Source organism: Hoplias malabaricus, chromosome 5 (assembly GCF_029633855.1).
Source record: "Hoplias malabaricus isolate fHopMal1 chromosome 5, fHopMal1.hap1, whole genome shotgun sequence".
In the NCBI taxonomy this organism is placed as follows: domain Eukaryota; kingdom Metazoa; phylum Chordata; class Actinopteri; order Characiformes; family Erythrinidae; genus Hoplias; species Hoplias malabaricus.
The window spans coordinates 26,486,176-26,500,896 of record NC_089804.1 but is presented as its reverse complement, the minus strand read 5'-3'; the positions used below and the strand labels follow the sequence as shown (position 1 = coordinate 26,500,896).

The 14,721-nt window shown below is 41.9% G+C and overlaps 1 protein-coding gene across 11 annotated transcripts in view; it reads right to left on the bottom strand.

The window, feature by feature from the left end:
• LOC136697153 (band 4.1-like protein 1) overlaps positions 1-12,294 on the bottom strand; it is a 120,488-nt gene extending 108,194 nt beyond the window's left edge. For 4 of the 11 annotated variants that reach the window (XM_066672123.1, XM_066672127.1, XM_066672129.1 and 1 more), the window contains exon 1: positions 12,164-12,263. The gene's annotated coding sequence lies outside the window, so the exon portion shown is untranslated. Of the gene's footprint in view, positions 1-12,163 lie in introns of all 11 variants that reach the window. The other 7 variants (XM_066672132.1, XM_066672133.1, XM_066672124.1 and 4 more) reach the window with 6 other exon arrangements.
• Positions 12,295-14,721: the final 2,427 nt, after the last annotated feature.

Sequence of the window (14,721 nt, the reverse complement as noted above, 5' to 3'; positions counted from 1 at the left end):
CATTAAAAAAGAGACTGCCTGCACTCAAGCTTCTACTTAGTTTTTTTTATTATAACAAAGTAAACAAAAAGTGTTACAAACCGCTCATATAAATTCCACCTAGTGCAGTATTGCAGTTAGTAAAAGCAGAACATTTCAAAACAAGTAATATAATCCCAATACCACTCTGAAGTGCTACAGTAGTTTAATATTCACAGTCACAACAAATAAAAACCACAGTGCCGCTCAGTCCAGCACAGACTTTTAATTTGAAATGACAGATACAGGAAGAGGAGAAGTGATGCGCAACTGCAGTGGCCAGCAAAGTTAGACCACAACTACATTTACAAAGCACTCTATGTTTTGGAAACACCAACGCTGGAGGGAATATTCACATTGGTCATGACTAAACTCAAGGAGGAGGTGGAGGAGGAGGAAGGCGTGTGAGCTTGTGAGAAGCAGAGTATCAGACTTAAGATCAAGATCAATAAAGATGATGCAGATCAGTAAAATAATGCTGTGATTGTCCCCGTTACCGATCTTTCAGATTGTATCGGGACATACCAAATCCAGCTATTTTTATTCCACTGCAAAACAACATATCAACTGGCCTCATTATGGTCTCATTGTACTGTAACATGGAGCTTGTTTTTCAAGTACTGATGATGTCCATAAGCCCAGGAATGACATCAGTTATCAAAATAATGATCAAATATCATCATACCGCCCACTCTGCAGCTCTGCAGCTGCTCAACAAGCTCACAATGCAGGGAAAAGACACGTGGCCAAAAGCAGCATCACAGCAGGGGTGGGCAGCAGCCAAAAACAATTCAGAAGGGTCAGCCAAGGGGACAGGCTGAGTCATGCTAGGAACAGGCTTATTCTGAGAGGAGATGACAGCGGTGCTGTAGTGTGGGGACGTGAGAACGGGGCAGAAGACCATTCTGCAACAACAGATAACTCCCATCCTTTGTACTCTCTCTGAACCGTGACTACAATAGAGCAGATAAAGACTCTGATAATTGACTCACACTGTAGGTTTCCAGCAAATGCCATTAACTGATTAAACCTTCACATGTCGTGGTAATTGCTTATGGCAATTAGTTCTATAATGTACCACAAACGGTTATGAAAATGGGTCCACACATTCCATGAAAGAGACTGGGTCTACACAATATGGACAAACTGTGATTATACTGGTGTAAAATTCTGTAATACTTGAGTTAGGCATCAATTTTAAAGCCTAACATAAATATCCATAGCTTCCGAAAGGAAAGGAGCATGGCTCAAATATTCTAACCAAAATCGTATATCATTTTTGATTCACCCAAACTCCCACAAAGACATCTGTAACTGCCCAGGCTTCCACCATAATTCAAAATATTTGTGAGCAGAGGGCTCGTACTGCACAGCCCAGCTGAAGCCTTTGTTTTGGGACATGGAGACTTCATGTATGAGAACATGAGCAGAGCCTGAATTCTCTCCAGCAATAAACAAATGACTGCTGGATCAGTTTTGTGCAGCCCAGATGGATTGGCAGAAGCTTTGGTATTATTCACAGCGAATCTGATGTGCATTTTGTAAATATCTGAAGTCCCGAAGCTGATGACATCACTGTGTTTTCTGGCACTCGTCACCACTTCCTCAACCGTCTTATCTACCATGGCAACAGAGTAGCCCCCCTGTCCCATCATCGACAGAGTCTGTTCTGGGCCTTGATTTGCACCAATGATAGTGCAGGACTCTAGCACTACTTCTCCCATAGAAAGTTCGCCTAGTTTCGCCAAACGATATGATTCGTAAGAACAAAGAAAAATTAAAAACTGCAAATGTGTACAGTGGCATTACTCACTGTGTCACAGTCACAGCAGCTGGTGAACTCCACATACAAATACACCACACCACAAAGCTTGTGATTGTATGACAGGCAAAAGAAACCACAGAAAGTATAAAATGCTTGAAGCTGCCGACACTGCTTTCAGCTTGAAACACTTGCAAAGGTAGTCTCCTCGAGAAGTATGGCCTTTTCACGTCAGACACAACGAGTCGCGTCAGATACGTTGGAGCATCCTCTGAGACAGCCCTCAAAATGAGATGAAAAACCTTGAGTCAGAATGAAGAGGCAGAAACGCGGGCACTTGAGCGTGGCAGGTGAAGCTTGGTTGTGCCAGGCTGAACGAGCTGAGCTTTCTCCAGCTGCTGAACCTGTGCCTAATGCCTTGAATTAGCCGTGTTCGATCACCTGCCATCTGTGTCTAATTGTACCCGGCACTGAGCATTTGACCCTCGGCCTTCATCCCTCTGTGCATCAAATCAGATAAATCTGTCCCTTCTTCCCCTCAAGACCCAGAATCAAGAGTGCTTTGTTAGGACTTTTGTGTTTGGCTTGGCAGATCTTCGCCGCACGTGGAGGGTGGTATTATCCGATCCAGGCTGACAGACAGCGTTCTGCAAAACAGCCAATATGCATCTCAGCGATCCTATCTTGAGAGTGTCAGGGAAAGATAAATTGCCTTGCACATCGTAAAGGTTTGGTTACTCCAACTTGATTACGAGAAAATTTCGTTAAAAAAAAAACAGATTAAATAGTATTTTGGCTTATTATAAATTCTCTTGCTGCTAGAGTAAGATTTTATATGCATTTTTAAATATTATATTATTTATTGATTTCCAATAAATGGTTGTGTTAAACGTGGTAGTTTCAAAGGTATTTTATATGTGTAATTTGCTGTTGTTCATCCATCCATCCATCCATTATCTGTAACCGCTTATCCAATTTAGGGTTGCGGGGGGTCCAGAGCCTACCTGGAATCATCAGGCGCAAGGCGGGAATACACCCTGGAGGGGACGCCAGTCCTTCACAGGGCAACACAGACACACACACATTCACTCACACCTACGGACACTTTTGAGTCGCCAATCCACCTGCAACATGTGTTTTTGGACTGTGGGAGGAAACCGGAGCACCCGGAGGAAACCCACGCGGACACGGGGAGAACACACCAACTCCTCACAGACAGTCACCCGGAGCGGGAATCGAACCCTCCAGGCCCCTGGAGCTGTGTGACTGCGACACTACCTGCTGCGCCACCGTGCCGCCCTGCTGTTGTTTAGTTAAAGACAAATACCAAAGTAAAACTAGAGATAAATAAATAAATAATAAATATATCAAATAAATTAATTAATACAGTGAATATATCTTTATTTAAAGAAGTATATTCTTCACACTTTCATCCAGAGACAAAAACCAAACAGAGGCGGACAACCAGGTAACTTCAGTATTTAGCTCATCTGAAGAGTCTTCTTTTATTATTTTATTCATATTCCCTCCATTGTAATGCTGATAACAGCACTTACTACACTCATATTTCTGCATAAAGATATTGAGCTTCCTGGCTGTAACATTATCTACTTTCTTTCTGCATTAAATCCACATATATTCAGGTTTAGACTCTTTAATGTTCCTCCCACCTCCCAGAACATCTTAAGAAAGGGGTTTCCTAGTCTTTAAAGTGGAAAATCTCAATCCAGAGACCCCTGCAGCACTGTTCTACTCAAAATGAGGAGTTCTTTTGACAAACAATAAGCTCTACACTAAAAACTTTGTCATTAGCCCTGTACAAGTGCGTCCAACTCCATTTTCCAAATGGAAGAATCAGCTGGTACAGAGCCTTAGAATATGACAGACATAGGAAAGGCTGTGTGCTTTTCTCTTTAACTGTGTACTCTCTTTTTATCTCTGTCATCACTCCAGCTCCTCTCTCTCCTTCTCTACTCTGTGATGGGCCCTGGATGGGACGTGACCAGATTTGCCCCTGGCTACAAAAACACACACCTTGGGAACATTCCACATTCCACACAGTGAGCAGTTATGACAGCACAGAGAGTGAGAGAGAGAGAGAGAGAGAGAGAGATAGATAGAGAGAGAGAGAGATGTCTGGCTTCAGCTCACATTTCAATTCACGCCATCACCCAGCTGCTCATAGCCTTTAAACACAATCCTTCAACTTCCAAAATGTTTGGGCACCCATTTTGTTGCTTTTCCAAGTGATAATAAGAACTACCTACAAGGTTCACATTTTTACCCATTTTAATTCACAATTACTGCCTTTTTGCTGTTATTTCAAACTGGCAAATTCTATTTTCGCTATATTTCACACAGCAAACAAGCAAGTTTTTTGTTTGTTTGTTTGTATTTTTCACTTAGATGGTAGGTATAGTGCAGATTGGAACATAACCGCCCTCCACACCCAGACTAGGGTTCATTTCTAAGCTCAGACAGGAACACCATGCTACACCAATAAGAGTCCTTGAGCAAGGATCCTAACACTGCATTGGCCTACCACTGTAATGTGATTAAAAGTGTCAGTCACTCAGGATAAGATACTATGGATGTAAATTAAATGTGATCAGGGATATTCAAATTGTCTTTACAGACACTATAGGAGCTGAAGCAATATGACAAACTCTCATAAGGCGCTCATGGAAATGATTGATTCTCAACATTTCCAATGCTGTTGCGATTTTAGCACATCATTGCTTTTCAAATGAGCCAGTCCCTGAGGATTGAGGCAGAGAGCAATGTGATCAGGGCTTGTAGAAAGTGCTGGAAACAAAGGCACTGTAATGGCTAGGGAAATAATCTGAAATCTAGTCGGTGTGTCTGATGTTTCAAGTATATTCCACAATTATTTAGAATATTTACTTTTATTTTAAGTACATTTGTGAAATTAAATGATCTCAGAATATGTTGGTGGATCATTTGAGGTTTTCAAGCACTTTATATGTTAGCTTCCAACAAACAGAGCATTTCTAGAAAATTAATTTAAATGATCTTCTAATATTTTTACAACATACAAAGATATCTATTTCATGCAGAGGCTTGTTCTCACTGAGTCAAAGTCTCAGCTCCTGGAACAGAGCACACCAGGAACACATTTGAGTTGCAAATCATCTTCTACCAAATCGATCTGTAAGTGTCACACACACATCAGCTACAGTCTTTACCTCCCCCATTTTCCCAACACACCCACCCCCTCACATGTCCCTGCTCAGTGTGACAGTGTGATGGCCTGCAGCAACTAGAGGAAGCCAGATGTTACACCTCTGGCTGCCGGTGACAGACAAGACACCGGTGTGAATCTCAGTCGAGCTGAGAGCTGAGAGTAGTGACAGGCACAGAGTCAATTTTGCTGTGTAACAGGGGTCTGTAGGGAAAAGTGTGTGTTTGTGTTACAGACGCTAGGTTAAGGACATCACAATTTTTAATTTTTTAATGTTGCAAGAATAACGTTGTTAATTAGATTTCATTTTTAATGTTATTTTTATTTATTGTTTTAAATCAGATTTGTAGGTCATGAAAGGACACTAACAGGACTTTTCTAGATTTTGAAAAAAGAACTGCATAGGAGCTTTGAGATATCACACATTAAAAGAGAAGTGGGTAATTTTTACCATAAAAAAGTATTCTTTTTCTACAAAAGGCTTGTATGATTTGAAAAATATCATTGGTTGTTGTCCACAAACTGTAGTCAGCAGTTTCGTACACAGGGATACACAAATAACTTAAGTATAAAAGGTCTGATACATCCAGGCCAATCATTGCTTTGTAAGAGAATATCCATCCATCCATTATCTGTAAGCACTTATCCAGTTCAGGGTCGCGGTGGGTCCAGAGCCTACCTGGAATCATTGGGCGCAAGGCAGGAATACACCCTGGAGGGGGTGCCAGTCCTTCACAGGGCAACACACACACACTCACACCTACGGACACTTTTGAGTCGCCAATCCACCTACCAACGTGTGTTTTTGGACTGTGGGAGGAAACCGGAGCACCCGGAGGAAACCCACGCAGACACAGGGAGAACACGCCAACTCCTCACAGACAGTCACCCAGAGGAAACCCACGCAGACACAGGGAGAACACACCAACTCCTCACAGACAGTCACCCAGAGGAAACCCACGCAGACACAGGCAGAACACACCACACTCCTCACAGACAGTTACCCGGAGGAAACCCACGCAGACACAGGGAGAACACACCAACTCCTCACAGACAGTCACCCGGAGCGGGAATCAAACCCACAACCTCCAGGTCCCTGGAGCTGTGTGACTGCGACACTATGTAAGAGAATATTTTTTTATTTAATCATGTATAGTTTATTTTATTTTATGGCATTTAAAGAGAGGGTGGTAATGTAAACAAGCCTATCCCCAACTTATTCAAAGGTTGCACAAACATAAGACGCCACATTGACTTGTTATAATGACATATGATTGATTTTAATAAACGTTGCTTTAAGGATCACTTTATTACATATAATACGTTATTATAATTAATCATTGATTATTTACAATAAATATTACACTTTGTATTTGTTTAACTTAATTTTTTGGGCAATTTTTTCATGATTCGTTGTGTTTCTTTCGGTGACAGTTGAAGGGAGGGTGCTAAATGAAATGAGCCGCTCCCAGATTTGGCCACAGGGTGTGTTGAGCTGCCTTGACATGCCACAATTTTAAGCAGCACTGAAAAGCAACATCAGATTACTTCACACAGAGCAAGTGTTCTTCAAAAATAGACGTGAATCTGTTCATCTGGGCGTTTAGATAAATTTAAAATGAAGAAGAGCAGGTGAAATTGCAGCAAACCCAAATACAGGTGTTCATCTGTGAAATGATAAAAAAAAACCTCTCCTTTTTTTTTACTTGAGGTGTAAATACATGAGTGGAGTTCAGATTTGACAGCGTGGATTCGGGTGGCTTATATTTTCCTGTTCCGTGATTCCATGACAAAATTAGGTTTGAAGGAAATGACGCGGTGTCTGTTGTACTAACGCAGGATTAAAATAATAATAGAAGGAGTGAGTGAGAAAGACTGAGAGTGAGTGAGAGAGAGAGTAAAGAGAGTGAGAGTATATGCTGTTATGGAAATTTGACACATATCTTAGGAGCAGCGTTGCATCTATGTTACATCTGCTCACACTCAATTATCAACCCTAAAAAACAAAACAGCATATTTACACCATGAAGAGGAGAGTAATGGAGCCAAAACTTGCGCAAGCAACAGCTAACACGCAGCTTATAGTCAGGTTCGCCATTGCTGCCAAATGTGCTGGTGGAGTGCTACTAGCGGGAGACATAATGGAGCAAATGGACCCAGGAGATGGTCAACGAGAGCGTAAATAAATAAATAAATAAATGTGAGTGCTAGAGTGCTTTGTTGTCCTCTCAGTCCTTTGAAGGGAAATGCCGGTAACTGCATATTGACATGCTCGATTATTTGCTGTCTCAGAGAATCTGGAGAGCACTTGAGGGACAGGGGTTATTCCATCCCTGTATTTGTGGATCTGTCTCTACAAGTCTTGAGGGACTGTACCAAAACCACACAAACACACACACACACACATATATTTATACTGTATATATGTGAATGGTATCTGTAAAAAAATGAAAAAATAAAAAACGTCCCAATAGATTTAGCATTTAGCCTTTCTTTCAGTTTCCTTCTGTGCTTTCTATTTTCAAACAAGCCACATTTTCCACCCCAAGCTCAGTCATGGAATGAGTTTCAATTTCTGATTCACACAAAACAACAAATACCAAAACACATTCAGTGATGTTGAGGGCTAAGCTTTGCGCTGGAGCATTGCTTTCCTTTCAGACATTCTTTTATAAACGGTCACATTTATAAACAGGATTTTACAAAGTATGGTCCTTTCTGTTGTTGTTGTTAACTGTGTCTGATTTCTCAACACAATCAGGTTATTTTCCTAAACAATTACGAATAAGACTCTAGCAGGCCAGCACCTGTAAAATTATTTGCTTTTCTAAAAACATGCTAAATTAATGGCATTTTTCATAATTGCCTTAAAAAAGCAAACACTTTTTCCATCTCCACCAACACCTGATTTATTTGACCGAGGCAGACTGAAGCTGTACTTGTTTTCCAGGCTTTGTGGTCACCTGTCTGAGCCTCCCTCACTCAAGGCTCTCTCAAGGTGTCTGGTAAAGTGTTAGAGTTTATGTGTGTGTGTGTGTGTGACACCAGTGTAATATAAATATTAGCATTTGTTTACATGAAGAGCGACAAGAACCTCCTCCCTATGTACGCCTGGCAAGCCAAGCACAGGCTTTAAACGATTCAGCTGTGCTAAGTCCAGCTTTTATGAAAAGTACTGATTGTACCTTTAAAAATTCATTGCAGACTGAAAGCCGGACTGAGACAAATCCAAGCAGCAGAGGAAAACACATCGATTCTGTGTTATAGTGAGTGGTAGCGTGAAATAACTTGACTGGATGCCTGGGCTAGCAGGCGCGTCACGTCTGCCAGAGCAACAGCACAAGCAGCGATCTCTAACTAGTCTCACTTCAGCCTCAGATACACTCTCTTTCTCAGAGCAGAGCCGAGGGATGGGGTGGTCAGAAAGCTGTGGAGAGGATTTCAACACTGTCTCACTGGGGGCTCTGGCATTTGCTAGCTACTGACTCGAAGCCATAGTCCTTAAGCTTCAGTGAAAAATGTGAACGATCTGAAAGTACTTGAGAAAAACATATCTAGTGTTAAATTGCTTCTGCAATGAACTGTTGAACTGGGGCGTGATATTAATGTTTATGTGATTATAAGTTAGTGCTTCAGTATTAAAAATGTATCCAGACATTCCTTTGTTTTTGTTTTGGGTTTGTTTTGTGTTAGGAGAAACATGGCACAGTGACAGAGCCAGGGTGTGGTGCCCAATCTCACCTCCCTGTCCTGATTTCACTCACAAAGGACCCTTAAAACCAGGGGAGGTGAAATCAGGAAGGGGATGTGACATTGGGCACCACACCTAAGTTCCTGAAGACTGAGGAGTAAGCTAATGGGATAACCGGAAAAAATAAAAACATATACATGACTGTGGAAATGTGTTGGTTCAGTCGTTTAGTTTCTTTTTTAACATCCAACAAGGCATCTCCAGAGAAGAGCACAGTCAATAGAACAGAATGCACAGAGCAGCCACACCTGAGCCTAAAGTCACAATGTTCAATAGCAAACTGCAGCCAGAGCTGTATACAGGAATGTAGTACCGTGGAACTGTGTATTCTGAAGTAACATCACGTTCATTTGCGAACTAATCATCCAACATGCTATTTAAAATGCAAAAAAGTGCAAGACCTATTATTATAACTTGCTTGATTTTAAATGAATGAGCAGATTATATTACTATTACTGCTAGTGACATATTAATTAGAGCATGACGTTCTTATTACTCAACATCCTACAACGAATTAACAAAAAAAACACAAGACACACACAGAAAACCTAGGCATAAAAAAGCCATATAAAAGTGGACACCAGAGGCATAACTGTTAAATCTAAGCCCATAATGAGTCCAGTGAGAACTGAGTCAAGTCAAAATAATAGTTGTGAACTTATGCCCTGATTTACTAATAGTTTTAGTATATGCAAACAGCACTGCGGATGCAAAATGAGTTCCAACACCACCAGCTTGCTTATGGTAATTATTTTCCTTGAGCCATCAGCTGTGTTTTAAGAAGATTACGACCAGAAACTCTTCCAAATGTTTCAGACTGTCTGTAAGCGTTGAGGCATTTTACTGCAAACACTGAAAAACTCCACCTACACTAAAGTTTCTGCATGAAGCCAAGACTGAAAAACCCTCTTTGAACAAAAATTAACCAGCTGTGATGTAACCAAGAATTCGCCTCTCAGAGATGCCTTCAGCGAGTCAGACACTGCACAATCTTAAACGCATTCCACCACCAAAGGGAACATGTCACTGTCAATACCAAAATTTGGTGGAAACCTATTTCCTCACAGATACCTTGCCACGGGCTTTTCTGTGATGATTTTGCAGCTTATTAAGGCTTATTGCTTTTGACAATTGAGAGCAAAATAGCCTAATAATATATTGCACGCTCAGTCTGCCATGAACATGAGGAAGGTCTAAAGGGAGTGAAAACTTAAAGACTTCCTCAGCTCACCACAGACCAAGACAAATCCCTCAAACTCGGCTCTGAATTCTCTTGCAGCAAAAGCAGGGATTAAAGCATGGACTTGGATCTACTGTTCAAGTATTCATCTCCCACACACCTCTACACTCACAGCTCACTGTTCCTGAGCAGCCTGTAGAGTACTACTAACATTTAAATGGTCATGTAAATCAGATACATAAGGGTATGAGAGAATATGAGCTATATCGTTTATTGTTAATTTTTTTTATGCCAAAGTTTGATTCCTTTACAATTATGCGAACTAAAGGTACAGTCTTTCTTTATATATGTATAATATATGTATATACACAGTGATCACTATAACTTTAAGACAATCTCCTCGTTTCTACATTCACTGTTCATTCTCTTTGCGCCACTGACCATCGAAGAGCACTTTCCAGATATACAGTTACATTCTGTAGTTCATCTGTTGCTCTGCATATATTCTTTGCCCCTTTAGGTCACTCCCTCAACGACCAGGACCCACACGGGATCACCAGAGGTCAGGGTTGTCCTCAGTGATGCATTGACAGTGAAATTTTGGTTGTATGTTAGTTTTTGTTGTGCTGGTGTGAGTGGATCCGACACAGCAGGGCTGCCGGATTTGTTAAACACCTCAGTGTTACTGATAGACTGAGGGTAGTCCACCAAACAAAAACATCCAGACAACAGTGTCCTGTGGACAGCACCCTGTGCCCATTAAAGAAGGGCAAGAGGACGACCAACACAAACTGTGCAGCACGTGTCTGAATGTGGAGTGCACAGTGTTTAAGAACTCCAGCAGCACTGCTGTGTCTGATCCACTCATACCAGCACAACACATCCATCCATTATCTGTAAGCGCTTATCCAGTTCAGGGTCGCGGGGGGTCCTGAGCCTACCTGGAATCATCGGGCGCAAGGCGGGAATACACCCTGGAGGGGACGCCAGTCCTTCACAGGGCAACACAGACACACACACATTCACTCACACCTACGGACACTTTCGAGTCGCCAATCCACCTGCAACGTGTGTTTTTGGACTGTGGGAGGAAACCGGAGCACCCGGAGGAAACCCACGCGGACACGGGGAGAACACACCAACTCCTCACAGACAGTCACCCGGAGCGGGAAACGAACCCACAACCTCCAGGTCCCTGGACCTGTGTGACTGCGACACTACCTGCTGCACCACCGTGCCGCCCCAGCACAACACAACACCACCACATCAGTGTCACTGCAGCACTGAGAATGGCCAAACACTCAAATCATACCAACTCCTAACACCTAACCATTGAAGAACAGGGTGAAAGGGGGCAGAATATGTACGCAAGGCAACAGATGGATGATTGGCCCTTACGTCTGTGAGGTCAGAAACCTGTCTGAATCTACCCATCAGTGTCTTTAGAACGCTGCTATTTCAAAACAGAAACACTTAGTTTGTATGTCATCTAGTAAATTACCATTATTTTTAATGTTATGACACATAAGAAGGTTAAAAACTTGACATTTACTGGAGTGGGTCTTTATTAAGCTGTAAAAATACGTTTTCGTAGGTTAAATTTTGCCAAAAAAATCTGCATGCATTTTTCCTTAAATAACTTTTCAAAGGGTCTCAATAATAAAACTCAGGCATCTACCAATGTGTTATATTATGTCATGTATTTTGGTTAAGTGAGGGTTGGCATACAACACCAAAACACATTGAATGATTTTGCACCTTAAAAACTTATTGTTCATAAAATAATGAAACAAAATGGTGGAAATCCTCGTTTACTCTACACTACAGGTTTCAGTTGCCTGTCGACGGTAAATGGATCGAAAACCGAGCAATAATACACTCGAACTGCAGGCTCAGTACATACACTGGTTTAGTACCACATCTCTGCAACAAAACTCAGCGATAATGATGCTATTAACCTTCATAACACCGTAGAAAACCTTCTACTGTGCAGTTTAGCTCTTCTCAAACAAGGTAAAATCAACTGTCGTGTGGAATATAAACAGAAACACTTTGTATAGGTCAATGTTTTGTAGCCTTCTCAAATCAATTCGCCACGGAGTAAAACACAATTCAGTAACGAGTTTCTGCGGCGCAGAGAAACGAGTCAAATGTTAAAACGTTTAAATTAACCGTTTATCGGATTAAAACAATATTAAGGACGGGGGAGAAATAAAACGTTAGTGTCAACGATTTCAACCCGCCACCTACCTGCTGTATCCGTCACGCGCTCCGACCGTTTATTTTCTGAAGGAGTAGCGCGCGAGTCGTAGCGCGCGCCACCGCGAGAGAGAGAGAGAAAGAGAGGTGTGTGTCTATGTGTGTGTGTGTGTGTGTGTGTAAGAGAGAGAGAGAGAATGAGGGAGTGTGTGTGGGAAACAGACAGAGAGAGAGAGAGAAGTGGGAGAAGAGACGAGAGAGGGCGGGGCTGCGAGGGGGTGCATGTATGCGTGTATCAATTCGTTTTATCTTTGATTTCTCAGTGGCTGCGTCCCAGATCGCATACTTGTACTATGCAGTCTGTCATAACAGTGGTGTAATGGTGTCTGCAAGAATATATTGTTCTTTGTTCGATCCCCATCTCAGTGAATGTGTACACGGAAAGTAAAATTCAGTTCACTTAAAAAGTCATTATTGTTCTGAGTGTACATCTATCAGATACATACACACTTAAAAATGATGGTTTTGCAATGGTCCGTTAGTAAAGGAAATGGTTCTGTACAGAACCCTGAGCACTTGAAGAACCTTTTGCATGATTAAAGTGTTCTTTGCATCGAGAAGGGGGTCAGCAATATGAAGATCCCTTCATGATGCAAAGAACACTTTAATCATGCAAAAGGTTCTTCGGGGTTGTATACAGAACAATCTTTACTAAACAACCCTTGTAGGACCATTATTTTTAAGGGTGTAGGTAGCTGACTATATAGTAGTCATTTTTATCTTGGCTGATTTAATTATCTAGGCTATGTTTTAAATACCAGACCTGCTAGCACATTTTTACTTACATTTAAGAGTAACTAGCCTTTTGTGAAACATTTTTAACATAGTGATAGGTACACCCAGGAAAGGTTTTTTATTTTTATGGAATTTTGGAGATTGAAACTCATTGATACGTCTTTTTTAGGTGCATACAAAAATAAAAAACATTCATTCATTATCTGTAAGCGCTTATCCAGTTCAGGGTCGTGGTGGGTCCAGAGCCTACCTGGAATCATTGGGTGCAAGGCGGGAATACACCCTGGAGGGGGTGCCAGTCCTTCACAGGGCAACACACACTCACACCTACGGACATTTTGAGTCGCCAATCCACCTACCAACGTGTGTTTTTGGACTGTGGGAGGAAACCGGAGCACCCGGAGGAAACCCACACAGACAAAGGGAGAACACACAAACTCCTCACAGACAGTCACCCGGTGCGGGGCTCGAACCCAGAACCTCCAGGTCCCTGGAGCTGTGTGACTACGACACTACCTCCTGCTCCACTGTGCCACCCTAAAATAAAAAAACAATTGTTCACTAAATAAATAAATATAATTATAAGTGAGATAGACAATTGATTTAATCCCTGTCTAAATGGCATTTACCAATAAAGTATATTACAAAGGGTGACTCTGGTTAAATGGTAATTTCCTGTTAGTTTGAAGGTGTGCTTATTTTGACTTAGAAAACCAAAAAAAGTTCCTCATGACTGCCATGTTATCAGAATTTTTTAATCTAGTTTGATTACAGAGTTACTAATGGGACATAGTATGGAAAATTATGTGTATATGGGTATATGTGTGGTATATTGCTCTGAGGTGCCACTCCCGTGAGTGATTTTTGTGAGTTCTGGTAGATTTTCCATAGCCATCAATCTGCACCACTTCAGTCTGTAACAGCAGTTTGTGCGTCCAGTGAAGAGGAGATATGTAAATAATGGCAGCTCATTTTCGAGTGCCTGTGTTCTACAGTGTAGTCTACATGCGTCACTGCATGTTTATCTTCGGTTGGCCGTCCAGTGGAAAAGTACAGCAAGCTTTAGGAGCCTTGGTCCAGACTCAGACACCGATTGAATGTGAGCATCCAGTTTAAAATGATATTCAGGGCATTGTGCAAAACGTATACAACAAAGGGTACTTTGGAGGGAACAAATATGAATGGTGATTATTAATGTGAAATCGTTGTTGTAAAAGTGATTATTACATTACAAGAAATTAGACAATATTCGCCTATTCAAGCTGTTAAGAGTAAGTATTTATAAAATGAGGTTTGTGTGACTATTGGTTTGGAGTGTTTCATAGCAATGTTAGTCTTATATTTCCAGTGCTAAACCATATAGAAGCACAAACTGTAAAACATACCCTGACTATCTATCCATTATCTGTAAGCGCTTATCCAGTTCAGGGTCACGGTGGGTCCAGAGCCTACCTGGAATCACTGGGCGCAAGGCAGGAATACACCCTGGAGGGGGCGCCAGACACAGACACAGGGAGAACATACCACACTCCTCACAGACAGTCACATGGAGGAAACCCACGCAGACACAGGGAGAACACACCACACTCCTCACAGACAGTCACATGGAGGAAACCCACGCAGACACAGGGAGAACATACCACACTCCTCACAGAAACCCACGCAGACACAGGGAGAACACACCACACTCCTCACAGAGAGTCACCCGGAGGAAACCCACGCAGACACAGGGAGAACACACCACACTCCTCATAGACAGTCACCCGGAGGAAACCCACGCGGACACAGGGAGAACACAGGACTACATATTATAA